Raw genomic sequence first — 12,572 nt, forward strand, 5'->3', positions numbered from 1 at the left:
TCTCCAGCTGTGTGCAGCGTAATGAGCAGCAATTACACTGTATGACAAGTTAACATTAAATCCCCTGCCACCACTGCTGCACTGTGTTGGTTTACCCTGAGAAAGCAGAATAGGAGTCTGGGCTCCCAACGCACCGAGCTGAACGCTTCTTATCAGAACTCAGTTAATCAGTGAACCGATTGTGTATCAACAGCTGTGCCGCTCAACCTTTTTTGGCTCCTGGCTTTAAAACACAGAGTTTGTTTCAGGGATTTTGTTTTCCACATGCAAGCTAGTTCACTAGGTTGTTTTCCTAGATTGCAAATGTGGTACTATGTCTTCTCACAATGATTTGGCAGTTAAACACTACTGTTACTATTATGACAATATTATCCCTTAGAATGTTTGAGCTCAAAGCTGTTGCGCAACACAATTACTGAGTTTCAGAGGATATTTTCCAGAGAAGAAATTTTTTAGGAAGTCCATTATAAGCCTGTGGCCTCTTGACCTCTTCTGTCAAATCCATTTTGCTTGTGTTAGATGTTCTGCTGTAGATAACAAATTCAAATCAGGAACACACAAAGACCTACCTGACTGAATGAGCACATTTGAAGGCTGTTGCGAACTGGCTGACAGCAACATGAACACACTGCAAATAATTACTTGAAATAACAGAATATTTTATATCGGAACCACATGTTGGGATGTCTGTTTCCTGCATTCCTTAAAGACATTTTGGTAAATGAAATCCTGTAAATGAACATATAATCCTGAGTCTCGCCCAACGCTGGAATGCAGGAAGTACGGATCTAATACATATCACAGCAGGGAAGTAAGGCATGACGCCAAGGCAGATAGTGCTGTGATACATGTCAAAAAGTGTCAGTGGAGTGTGTGGCGAAATTGGGCAATTTCAGGTCCCATGACCTCAGTCCGGGGACATGCATTCTTTAAAACTGCAGTAAACACAATTTTTATATCAACAATGGAGCAAATGACTATAGCCTCGTTTCCACCAAGCAGTCCAGTTCAATCCAGTTTGTCACACATTAGAATGGTTATTTTTGTGTTTCCATTGTCTAAAGTTTTGGATGGTCTCGTTTCTTTCTTCTCTGTTTAGGTACGTAGCACACTGATCTGATACTAAAAGGTGGAGCTAGAAACACTAGCTGTTGATTGGTCAGTAGAGAATTGACACTCTTACTTGACTCAATGCACAAACCCGCTATTTTTAAATTTCCTGTCAATTGCGACAGAGACTCTAAATACTCCAGCCTGTTCTTTTTTGTTCTGAAATGTCGGCACGCAACCCCACTGCGTGTACAATCAACGAGGCGCAGACTTTCCTCTGGAAATATAGCGAGAGCTGGTTGGAGCAGTGAGTAACAACCCCACCAACATTTAAGAGTACTGTCTGCAGTGGAAGCGCTAAACATATCTAGAGTTTAGGTACATTCATACCGGTATTATTAACCGGTATATTCCGGTTCTAAGGGTACGATTCCGAGAGTGTTTGTAGGAAATGAAGCTCATGTGTAATGGTAGGATAGGGTAGGGCTCATAGTGACGACTCGAGTTTCTTCCACTCTTTTGGCTCGCTGTTTTGGTTCAGTCTCAGCACCTTCATCAACCTTTTTCCAGCACCAGATGTTTTCAGTGGAAAAGCTCTAAAATCTCTGATGAACATAGTGGAGACTTCAGCAACTAAAGAGACAGATACTTTTCTAAGGAGTTGGTGAAGACCAAAAACAGGCCTAAAAGGACAGTGAATATTGGACTTAAGTGACTAACTCTAATCCCGAAGATTGACTGGTAATGGCAAGTGTGTTTTAATAATATAGGCGCCAGAGTGCTGCTGGAAATGACACGTGAATTGACCACCGGCTACAGCTAATGTGTCAGAATTGCAACAGAAAAGAACCTACTGAGAAATGTACCACAAGTGAGATTAGTGGGTTAGCCAAGTATTCCAGTTAGCACCTGATGTCAACATGACGTCGGAAACAAACATTAAATTTTGGTTAAAATGAAAATTGGGCTGGGGCGGCACGGTGGTGGGGTGGTTAGCACTCTCGCCTCACAGCAAGAGGGTTGCCGGTTCGATCCCGGGCGTGGGAGCCCTTCTCTGTGGAGTTTGCATGTTCTCCCCGTGTCAGCGTGGGTTCTCTCCAGGCACTCCGGCTTCCTCCCACAGTCCAAAGACATGCAGATTGGGGACTAGGTTAATTGATAATTCTAAATTGTCCATAGGTGTGAATGTGAGTGTGAATGGTTGTCTGTCTCTATGTGTCAGCCCTGTGATAGTCTGGCGACCTGTCCAGGGTGTACCCTGCCTCTCGCCCGATGTCAGCTGGGAAAGGCTTCAGCCCCCCCGCGACCCTCAAGAGGATGAAGCGGTTAGAAGATGAATGAATGAATGAATGAATGAAAATTGGGCTGACGATATTATAAATGTCTAATGACGTTAGAATTTCATTTAAGTTGACAATAACATTATGATGTTTTACACACATTGGATTTTGCTCTTCATACCTTAGGACTAAATGTAATTTTTCTTTGTCAAGATGACATTGGTATGAGGCATTTGGAAGATTGGATTTTGGTTATCTGACAACACAAATTAAAGCCAACAAAATATCAGTGTCACCTGTCATCAGTATCCTATGTCAAACTGACGTTGACATTAGACGTTGTCCTGATATTGAATTTTGGTCACCTGGCCTAACAACTTAAATTCAACCAGATATCAACATCTAATGACATTGGTGGTCAGCTGGAATGTTGAGCCTACAGCCAGAGTTTTCAACGTCATGAGGGTGGCTCTCTTTGAATTTGGGTAGATCTCCATGGTAACTTATGCTGCACGGCTAACCTGCTCTGGAGCAGGTTATGTTCAGAGGTCACAATTATAACCAGCTATAAAAAAACATATCTGGTCCTGGGTTACAGAACTGTAATACCCCCTTCCCACCAACGTTAGCGCATGTGTGCAGGTTTTCTAAACAAGGGAAACCCATTAAAAATAGTTTATACACTCCTTTCCAATTTCCAGCAGTCTAAAGCCATGTACATGGCTGTGCTGCAGACAAGTATGCCTTTCTGTGTTTTCTTTTTTTTGATGTGTCATGTTCGACATCAAGGCCGGCCGTAAAACTGGTTAGCAAACAGAAGTCTGCATGGAGTTGTTTGCAAGAAAGGCTGAATAGATAAAATATATATGTGTATACACATACACACATATATATATATATATATACATATATATATATATATATATATACACACACATACAGTACAGGCCAAAAGTTTGGACACACCTTCTCATTCAATGCGTTTTCTTTATTTTCATGACTATTTACATTGTAGATTCTCACTGAAGGCATCAAAACTATGAATGAACACATGTGGACTTATGTACTTAACAAAAAAAGGTGAAATAACTGAAAACATGTTTTATATTCTAGTTTCTTCAAAATAGCCACCCTTTGCTCTGATTACTGCTTTGCACACTCTTGGCATTCTCTCCATGAGCTTCAAGAGGTAGTCACCTGAAATGGTTTCCACTTCACAGGTGTGCCTTATCAGGGTTAATTAGTGGAATTTCTTGCTTTATCAATGGGGTTGGGACCATCAGTTGTGTTGTGCAGAAGTCAGGTTAATACACAGCCGACAGCCCTATTGGACAACTGTTAAAATTCATATTATGGCAAGAACCAATCAGCTAACTAAAGAAAAACCAGTGGCCATCATTACTTTAAGAAATGAAGGTCAGTCAGTCCGGAAAATTGCAAAAACTTTAAATGTGTCCCCAAGTGGAGTCGCAAAAACCATCAAGCGCTACAACGAAACTAGCACACATGAGGACCGACCCAGGAAAGGAAGACCAAGAGTCACCTCTGCTTCTGAGGATAAGTTCATCCGAGTCACCAGCCTCAGAAATGGCAAGTTAACAGCAGCTCAGATCAGAGACCAGATGAATGCCACACAGAGTTCTAGCAGCAGACCCATCTCTAGAACAACTGTTAAGAGGAGACTGCGCCAATCAGGCCTTCATGGTCAAATAGCTGCTAGGAAACCACTGCTAAGGAGAGGCAACAAGCAGAAGAGATTTGTTTGGGCCAAGAAACACAAGGAATGGACATTAGACCAGTGGAAATCTGTGCTTTGGTCTGATGAGTCCAAATTTGAGATCTTTGGTTCCAACCGCCGTGTCTTTGTGAGACGCAGAAAAGGTGAACGGATGGATTCCACATGCCTGGTTCCCACTGTGAAGCATGGAGGAGGAGGTGTGATGGTGTGGGGGTGTTTTGCTGGTGACACTGTTGGGGATTTATTCAAAATTGAAGGCACACTGAACCAGCATGGCTACCACAGCATCCTGCAGCGACATGCCATCCCATCCGGTTTGCGTTTAGTTGGACGATCATTTATTTTTCAACAGGACAATGTCCCCAAACACACCTCCAGGCTGTGTAAGGGCTATTTGACCAAGAAGGAGAGTGATGGAGTGCTGCGGCAGATGACCTGGCCTCCACAGTCACCGGACCTGAACCCAATCCAGATGGTTTGGGGTGAGCTGGACCGCAGAGTGAAGGCAAAGGGGCCAACAAGTGCTAAACACCTCTGGGAACTCCTTCAAGACTGTTGGAAAACCATTTCAGGTGACTACCTCTTGAAGCTCATCGAGAGAATGCCAAGAGTGTGCAAAGCAGTAATCAGAGCAAAGGGTGGCTATTTTGAAGAAACTAGAATACAAAACATGTTTTCAGTTATTTCACCTTTTTTTGTTAAGTACATAACTCCACATGTGTTCATTCATAGTTTTGATGCCTTCAGTGAGAATCTACAATGTAAATAGTCATGAAAATAAAGAAAACGCATTGAATGAGAAGGTGTGTCCAAACTTTTGGCCTGTACTGTACATACAATGCTAAAGTCATCACTGACAATCCGAGCCAGAGCCAATAACTACCCATGACTACTACAGAGTCATCTGATCTGGTTGGGAATGCCAATTGCAACTTTTCCCATTACATACAAAGGCCAGATGTTAGTAGGTGTTAGTGGTTTTTTTATGCGGTGAGAAAGGGGATTAAAAGGTTTTTCTTTCAGAGGGAGAGAGTGTGTAGAGACTTTTGTTTGGAGGATTTTGTTCTTGCGTACAGATTCTCAGCTGATGGAATACATTATAAATGGAAACTTGTTGAGCTCCTCCCTTTGCGAGGTGATATGGTTGGTGGGTGTAGTTAGGTAAAAAGAAAATAGCTCCACATGAAATTGCTCACAACAAGGTCTGTGGATTATCTTGAGTAACCAGGTCATGATTTCCCGAAAGAAATATTCAAGTTTTTCCAAATGTATTATTATGGCGCTTTGGGCACCACAAGCTGAGTGCCATCTAGTTCCACTGTATTGGAAAGAAGGATAAACTCTCTACGGCCGATATCTCCAGCACTCAGCAACTTACACCAAAACTATCTAGATTTATAAACAGTACTACAGGTAAGAGGAAAAATATGTGATTTGGATTTTGGGGTAAACCATCCCTTTAATCTAATCCTCAGGTTTCAGATTTAAGTATGTAATTAAGGTATTCTGTTCCCTAGCTTTTCATTCTTGATGGTAATTGTGCTACCAGTAACAACACTGAACCTATAGTTTGGTACAAGCCCTACTGTATATTACAGTGATGTTAGGAGTCGAGGCACATTCCCTAAAGCAACAGCACAGGAATTCCTCTGCTGCTCTGTCTCTTCCACACCCTATACTTTCTGTGGACAAACACCGCAGGAGAATACGAGCACTTAGTGCTGACATTTGCTGTTTGCTCAACCTGGAACAGCATCCAGAGATGCCATAACTCAGTTTAACAACCATGTTGAGTTTAATGGAGTGGCCACACAGCAAAGTGTTGTTGGCAGTACGATAACATCCAGTGTTATGGTTCAGTCAGCTGATCGCAACATCGCTGTCCCAATATACAGCTGAGCCACTGAGCTGTATAGGCTTCAGGGAGTCTTCATCTTTAGTAAAACATTTATGTAAAAACACGATCAGCCTCATTTGCTGCAACTCCTGCATGAATGAGGGCGTAAATGCTTTCATCTTCGCTGTCATGGCCGAGGGAGAAAACATCTAAGCCACAAAGCTCAAGAGAAACAAAACAGAGTGGTATGCTGAGTGAAGCAATACTGGAACCAATAAGAAGTGAAAGTGATATGGTCACAGTTTACATGAAACTGGGGTTGGTTTCAGTCACCCACAACTTCTGTGTTAATAGCAGCCTTTTACATTAATAGTTTTGCCTTGTATCTTTACTTAGCAGCTCTACACTGTTGATGCTCAATGTTTCTATTGTCCCTTTTAATGCTCGACTAAAACATTTATGGCAGTTCTGAAGGGGCGGATATCTGTAGCTGAGGTCAGCCAAAAGTATTCACCAGTTCTACATCAACATTCTCGTATCCAGCCATCCATTATCTGTAACTGCTCATGCTTTTCTGGGGACAGGGGAGCTGGAGCTGAACTCTGCTGACATTGGGCGAGAGGCAGCGTACACCCTGAACATGTCACCAGTCAATCACAGGGCTAACACATAGAGACAAACAACTATTCATGTTCACATCCACACCTACTGTAATTTAGAGTCACCAATTAACCCAAGTAACCCAACCTGCATTTCTCTGGACTGTGGGAGGAAGCCATAGCACCTGGAAAAAAACCCACGTTGTAACTAGGAGAACATACAAATTCCACAGAGGAGGGCCCCAAGCTGCCTCGCAGATTCAGAGTCAGTACCCTCTTGCTGTGTGGCCTCAGTGCTAATTTAAATACATCTTTTAAAGACAGGCATTCATGTATGTTTTTGTCAGCCATGTCTGTAACTGAGATATTTTCATCGTTACCTTAGCCAACAAGGAGGCTGTGTTTCCGGTTTGGTTTGCTTCTTTGTTGGTTTGCTGTCTGTCAGCAGAATTTAAAAAAAAAAAAAAGAAAACTACTGGCCCTTTTCCTCATGAAACTTGGTGGAGTGTAGCGTAGGCCAAGGATGAGCCCATTAAATTTTGGAGCAGATCAGGATCACAGGGTGGATACACAAATTATTTTCCACTGACGTTAACAGTGAGACAGGGCATTTGGCCTTGGCAGGATCTGCACTCTCCAAGTGTCCTTTTAGTTTATACTATGCTTTAGAACTCTGTTTGATAAGATTTCAAGAGCAGGTACAGAGAAGGTAAAAAAGAAAGACAGTGGGACAGTAAGTGGACAGACGGTGTTTTTGGATACAGAATTCCCCGTGTAACACTCCAGTATAGTTATTGCCAAATTCCAACGTACAACAATCAATGGCATAGTGTATTCCACCTACCACAACTTCCTTCTGTTGTTGAAAGGCTACCACATGTCTCCTCTGTTCCTTCTTCTTTAGTTGCCAGTTTAGTTGTTGACCTGACAATGACGAGTTTCGCTAGGAGAGTGTGACACCTTTTCTGTGACTGGATTTGTTTCTGCTTCCTTTTTTTAGTCATCTGTCTCAAACAACAGATGCAATTCATTTCTAAACAATACAGCTGTATTCATGAGTAATTACACTGACACTGGCCTAAAATTCCAGCTATTACAACATAATGGATCAACTGTTCTCCAGGAGTTTCCTACACATACATTTCTTGTTAAAATGGAAGTAAGCACTTCAGCTCTTTGAAAACCTCCATTCTAACTCAGAGCAGTAGTGAGGATTAAAAAGCGACATTCAGCAGGTGGAGAGTCAAGTCAAGTCAGTCCCATCTGTCAAGGTACTGCTACTACTATTAATACTACTGCCAAAACACCACGTTGAGTGGCTGCATGCCATGGATGCTTCTTCCCTGCCACTGCACACAGTATTAACCTCAGGTCGGCACTATAAAGACGGTCCGATATAACCACTTGACAAGAACTGGATATGCTGAAACCAGAGAATCAACTAAAAGTGACACTAGTAGTGACTAGGGCAGAGTGTATTATAAAAGTAACCATACCAATACCAGTACACTTAAAGTTATACTTATAGTAATGTATAATGAATACTTCATTTGACTCTTTGTTTTCTACTTCATTCAATACCCATCATACAAATGGAAGCATTCAGTTCTGTAAAATGCCACCTCCACTGCTCCCCATCCAAATCATTTTTACATGAATACGTTTTAAAAGTGTTCAAATGATCAGAGTATTTATTAAATAATTATACAAACAATTCTGTCAATCACGCTGCGCTGGACACAGTTGGTATGGATTGTAGCTGCTGGGGTAGTGGGCCAATAAAATGTTGTGTTAAATCCGAGAACGCTTGCAGTGACATATAAATTGTCAGTTTTGTCTAGATCTGGGTACAGAAAGGCAGAGGTGGGACCAACACATTGTTTTGCAAGGCTCAAATCTTTTCACTATAGTGTCAAGTCAAGTCCCAAGTCAAGACTGACAAGTCTTAAATCTAGTCCCAAGTCCTTACCTTTGAGTTTTGAGGCCTAAGCAAGTCATAATGTGCTCTTCACCAAATGTAATGCCAGGAATGCTTCTTAAAACTTGCATTTATTTCTTAAAACAAGTTTGTAAAAACAACAACAAACAATCAGGAAAAGAAGTGCTGATGCTGTACTTTCATGTAACACTGTTAACCAGTTCCACAACAGAATAAATTTTCTATGTTTCTATCCTGTCTTGTTGTATTTAACTCATCTCATATTGGATAAATGTTCATAACTTTCTCCTCCTACACTGGCTTTGGGGAAGTTATTAGGAATTTTCAAGTCAAAGGTTCAGGTCAAAGTGAACTCACAAGTCATCGGTGTCAAAAGTCAAAGTCAAGTTGCAAGTCTTTTTTGATTTTGTCAAGTCGAATTTAAAGTCACTGAATTTGTGAAGTCCAGAAGTCCACACTCCTGCAAAAAGGATCAAATGCAGGTATTGTTTGACTGGAGAAGTCTCAATACTACTTGGCACTGGGTTATTTCGTCAATACCTTACCGAATACCAATACCCAGCCTTAGTTGTGACCGAGAAACATTAACTCACCAGGGTATGTTGTAGCTGAATGTTTTATAATCTATGACACCCTGCAAACCTCAATTCACTTTGAAGACAGAGAGACATCTATCTTGACAAGACAATTAACACTGTAACAAACTGAGTTGAATTTATATAAATGTAAATATAGCACTGTCAGTATGTTTTTAAAGTATATGTGGAAACCACTGTGAACATGTAACATCAGTGACATTCATTTAAGTGACTGCTCTAAAATATTCAATAAATGATTGAGAATATTGTCAGTCTGTTAGAATATGCAAACCTTTTGCATAACGAACCTTCTTTGACAATATTAATGGTGGTTCTGGCAAACTGCTAAGAATGAGACAACACTACAAAGCAAAATTCCAAAGCTAAGGATGGTTTTGTGCTGTACGGTGATGTAAGCTTTGCAGGAGTTACAAAGGTGCTATTGTTTCGTGTTAACCCTTTGAAAAATGTTTTGTCTGAAAGGATTCGTCGGGTCTTTTGGGGGAACAGCGGTAAAAATGGACAACCCTCAGTTCTCTATGGTCTTCTATGGTATGTTGCTGCGTCAGGCTGTTTTCACAAAGGGGACCTCTGCCTGTCAGGTATAAAAAGGAAGGTTTTCCAACAGGTAGACAAGCAGTTCAGCTCCAAGAGCATCACCAGCAGCAGCAGCAGCAGCATCGCCTCAAGTGACAACACCTGGCAAAGATGAACCCCAGCAACATGGGCATGATGAACAAGATCATCTTCTACGAGGAGAGGAACTTCCAGGGCCGCTCCTATGAGTGCATGAGCGACTGCCCCGACATGTCCTCCTACCTGAACCGCTGTCACTCCTGCAGGGTGGAGAGTGGCTGCTTCATGGTCTACGACCGCACCAACTTCATGGGAAACCAGTACTTCATGAGGAGAGGCGAGTATGCCGACTACATGAGCATGATGGGCATGAGCGACTGCATCAGGTCCTGCCGCATGATCCCCATGCACAGAGGTTCCTACAGGATGAGGATCTATGAGAGGGAGAACTTCATGGGGCAGATGTACGAGATGATGGAGGACTGCGAGAACATCATGGACCGCTTCAGCATGTCCAACTGCATGTCCTGCAACGTGATGGAGGGCCACTGGCTGATGTACGAGCAGCCCCACTTCAGAGGAAGGATGATGTACATGAGGCCCGGAGAGTACAGGAGCTTCATGGGCATGGGCATGAGCGGCATGAGGTTCATGAGCATGAGGCGCATCATGGATTCCTGCTACTAGACAATGACTCATCACGGTGCAGCAATTAGTTTCTAAACCAACTCTTGAAAATTAGTGACTAACCAATTCATCTACTGCAGTATATACTGGATGTTGAAAAAGACTGACAACCACTGTATGCGTTGAATAATAACAGCAAACATAAACCCAAATAAAGTACCTGCTTCGTTGTAAAACTTACGTTGGAGTTCACTTTTTTCTTTGTTCTTTTCTCTCTAATGATTTTCTCCCATCTCCCTGCATTTTCTAAAGGTACCTACATCGTCAACCTTCCTATTTACTTGTCAGTCCCCTTGACTGCTGATCTAGCCAAATTAAAATAGGGTTAGGTAACATAATCCATCACTTTAATGTGGTTCTTTTTGATGAAGTATTAAAAAAATGACTTTTATTCGATATCCCACGTATCAATGCTTATGCAGTTAATTTTGTCACAGTATGGCTGTCCTCCTAAAACAGCTTCTAGGTGTGGCTTTAATCTACATTTTTAAAAACTTGTATTTTACGTTCAGTTGTGTGGGCATCAGGGAGTGATATCAGCTTAAGGAGAAAACATGGTTTTGGTGGAGGTTTTGGTGATACAGGCAGACTTCCCTCTTTCTTTTATCTCATTCATACTCTGTTTTCTGTCTGTACAATAGGGCAGGGCGGGGATCTCCCACCCCCCACATTCACACAGCATGCAGCAGAGCAGAGGCCACTGCTGACAGACCAGAGGGGCCTAAATTGTGGTTACTTTGTACCCGAATCAGTGCTTGTTGCCATAATGCAAAAGAATGTGCAAATATGGGAAACATCACAAGCAATTTATCAAACATCTGTAGAATAAGCAGGGCATACATTAGAAGAAATATGACATCCTCAACTGCTCTTCCCACAGTCTGCTCCCAGTCAGGAATGTGATTAACTTGTTAGTAAATTGTTATGTATTTTATCAAAAGTATCAAAATCAAATTATCTACATTGGTACCAGTATCCCTTTCTTGGCAACCAAAGAAATCCAAAAACCAAAAGATATACAACATCAACCACTGCAACTTTTTTCTTAACACGTACTGCATATATGTTATGCATATGCATATATATTTGAATAGAAAGTTCAAATATGAAGGAATCGTCAATGTGTTTAAAGTAATTTGAGTTGACTAAAAAGAACTTAAAATTTTACATGGCCATAGTCAGTATCATCTTGAACATACCGTAAAACTTCATTAAAAAGCCTAGTCCCTATTAAACGCCTAGTCCCTTTTACTCGCCAGGTGTGGCTACGCATTTTGACAAATAAACACCTGTCCCAATTAAACATTTGGTCAGTTGCAAAGCTTTTCGTTTTTTTTATAGAGGTTCTTCGGTCATTAAAAACGGATTGTTGGCTACGTCAGATTATGTGTCCATTCCTTGATTACCCTTTAAGTTATTCATACTCCTTTAGTCCGTAAGTGTCCTCTGATCAAAAGAATTCAAAGGGTTTGTCATAAAAATGAATACTGTTTTAATTAATACTGTTTTAACAAGATAAAGTGGTGTTGTGTCGGAATGCCAAGTACCGCAATTCTCAAGTACAGTACCAATGCCAATTGCCCTTAACATAACTATCAATTAATCAATCAGCCCTGTGGTCTGCTCCAGTCAGACTCTTTAACTGGCCGATAGTGTCAAACCATCGGCAAGGGAGGTTAGAGACTGCAAACAGACTGTATTAAATGACTCAGATGAACCACAAATACGTTTTCAAGATGATTAATTCCCCAATTATATTCACTTCAACAGACCACACTGGAAAGTTCACTGGCTCTGCAGCTCTCTGCATTAATCCTAATAAAGTCTCTGTGTTTGTGGGAAAATCAGGCCCCCGTGTTGCAGGTCAAGGTGTGTCTGCTTTCTTTGACCTCGTCTGCTCTTTTTCTCACATAACCAGGTGGAACAGCTCCCATCCCTCCACTCAGGCCTAATTAGAGTAGATCAGAACAAACAACAGTCATTAGTCAGGCAGCCTCATACAGGCAGGCAGCTGGGATACAATAAAGCCAATGGCTCATCTGGGGTACTGCCCAGTTATTCATAGCTGTACTATAATATTAACCTAAATATTGGTGGCTATGACTAAAGGATTTGTAACTCAAATAGCCCAAGTCCATGCCCCAGTAACCAACGGACTTAGGATGCATCAAAGTTGTTCACAAATAGCTTATTGAGACCTGAAAATTAAAAGAAAAAAACAAAAACACAAACCTCGCAAGAAACAGCTGCTAGCACAGATGGAGGATGAGAAAAAGATGCAAAATGAA

General features: G+C 41.5%; 1 long non-coding RNA gene and 1 pseudogene across 2 annotated transcripts in view; one reads left to right on the plus strand and one right to left on the minus strand.

Moving 5' to 3' along the window:
- LOC144466564 (uncharacterized) overlaps positions 1-12,572 on the minus strand; it is a 270,562-nt gene that overhangs the window by 202,504 nt on the left and 55,486 nt on the right. The window contains exon 1 of one of the 2 annotated variants that reach the window (XR_013493173.1): positions 7,349-7,414. The exons of the other annotated variant lie outside the window; for it this stretch is intronic. This is a non-coding gene — a long non-coding RNA (uncharacterized LOC144466564). Of the gene's footprint in view, positions 1-7,348; positions 7,415-12,572 lie in introns of those variants that run through there. 2 annotated transcript variants of the gene reach the window in all.
- LOC117270932 (gamma-crystallin M2 pseudogene) lies at positions 9,666-10,464 on the plus strand (annotated as a pseudogene).

The sequence above is a fragment of the Epinephelus lanceolatus genome, chromosome 13 (genome assembly GCF_041903045.1).
Source record: "Epinephelus lanceolatus isolate andai-2023 chromosome 13, ASM4190304v1, whole genome shotgun sequence".
NCBI classification, from domain to species: domain Eukaryota; kingdom Metazoa; phylum Chordata; class Actinopteri; order Perciformes; family Serranidae; genus Epinephelus; species Epinephelus lanceolatus.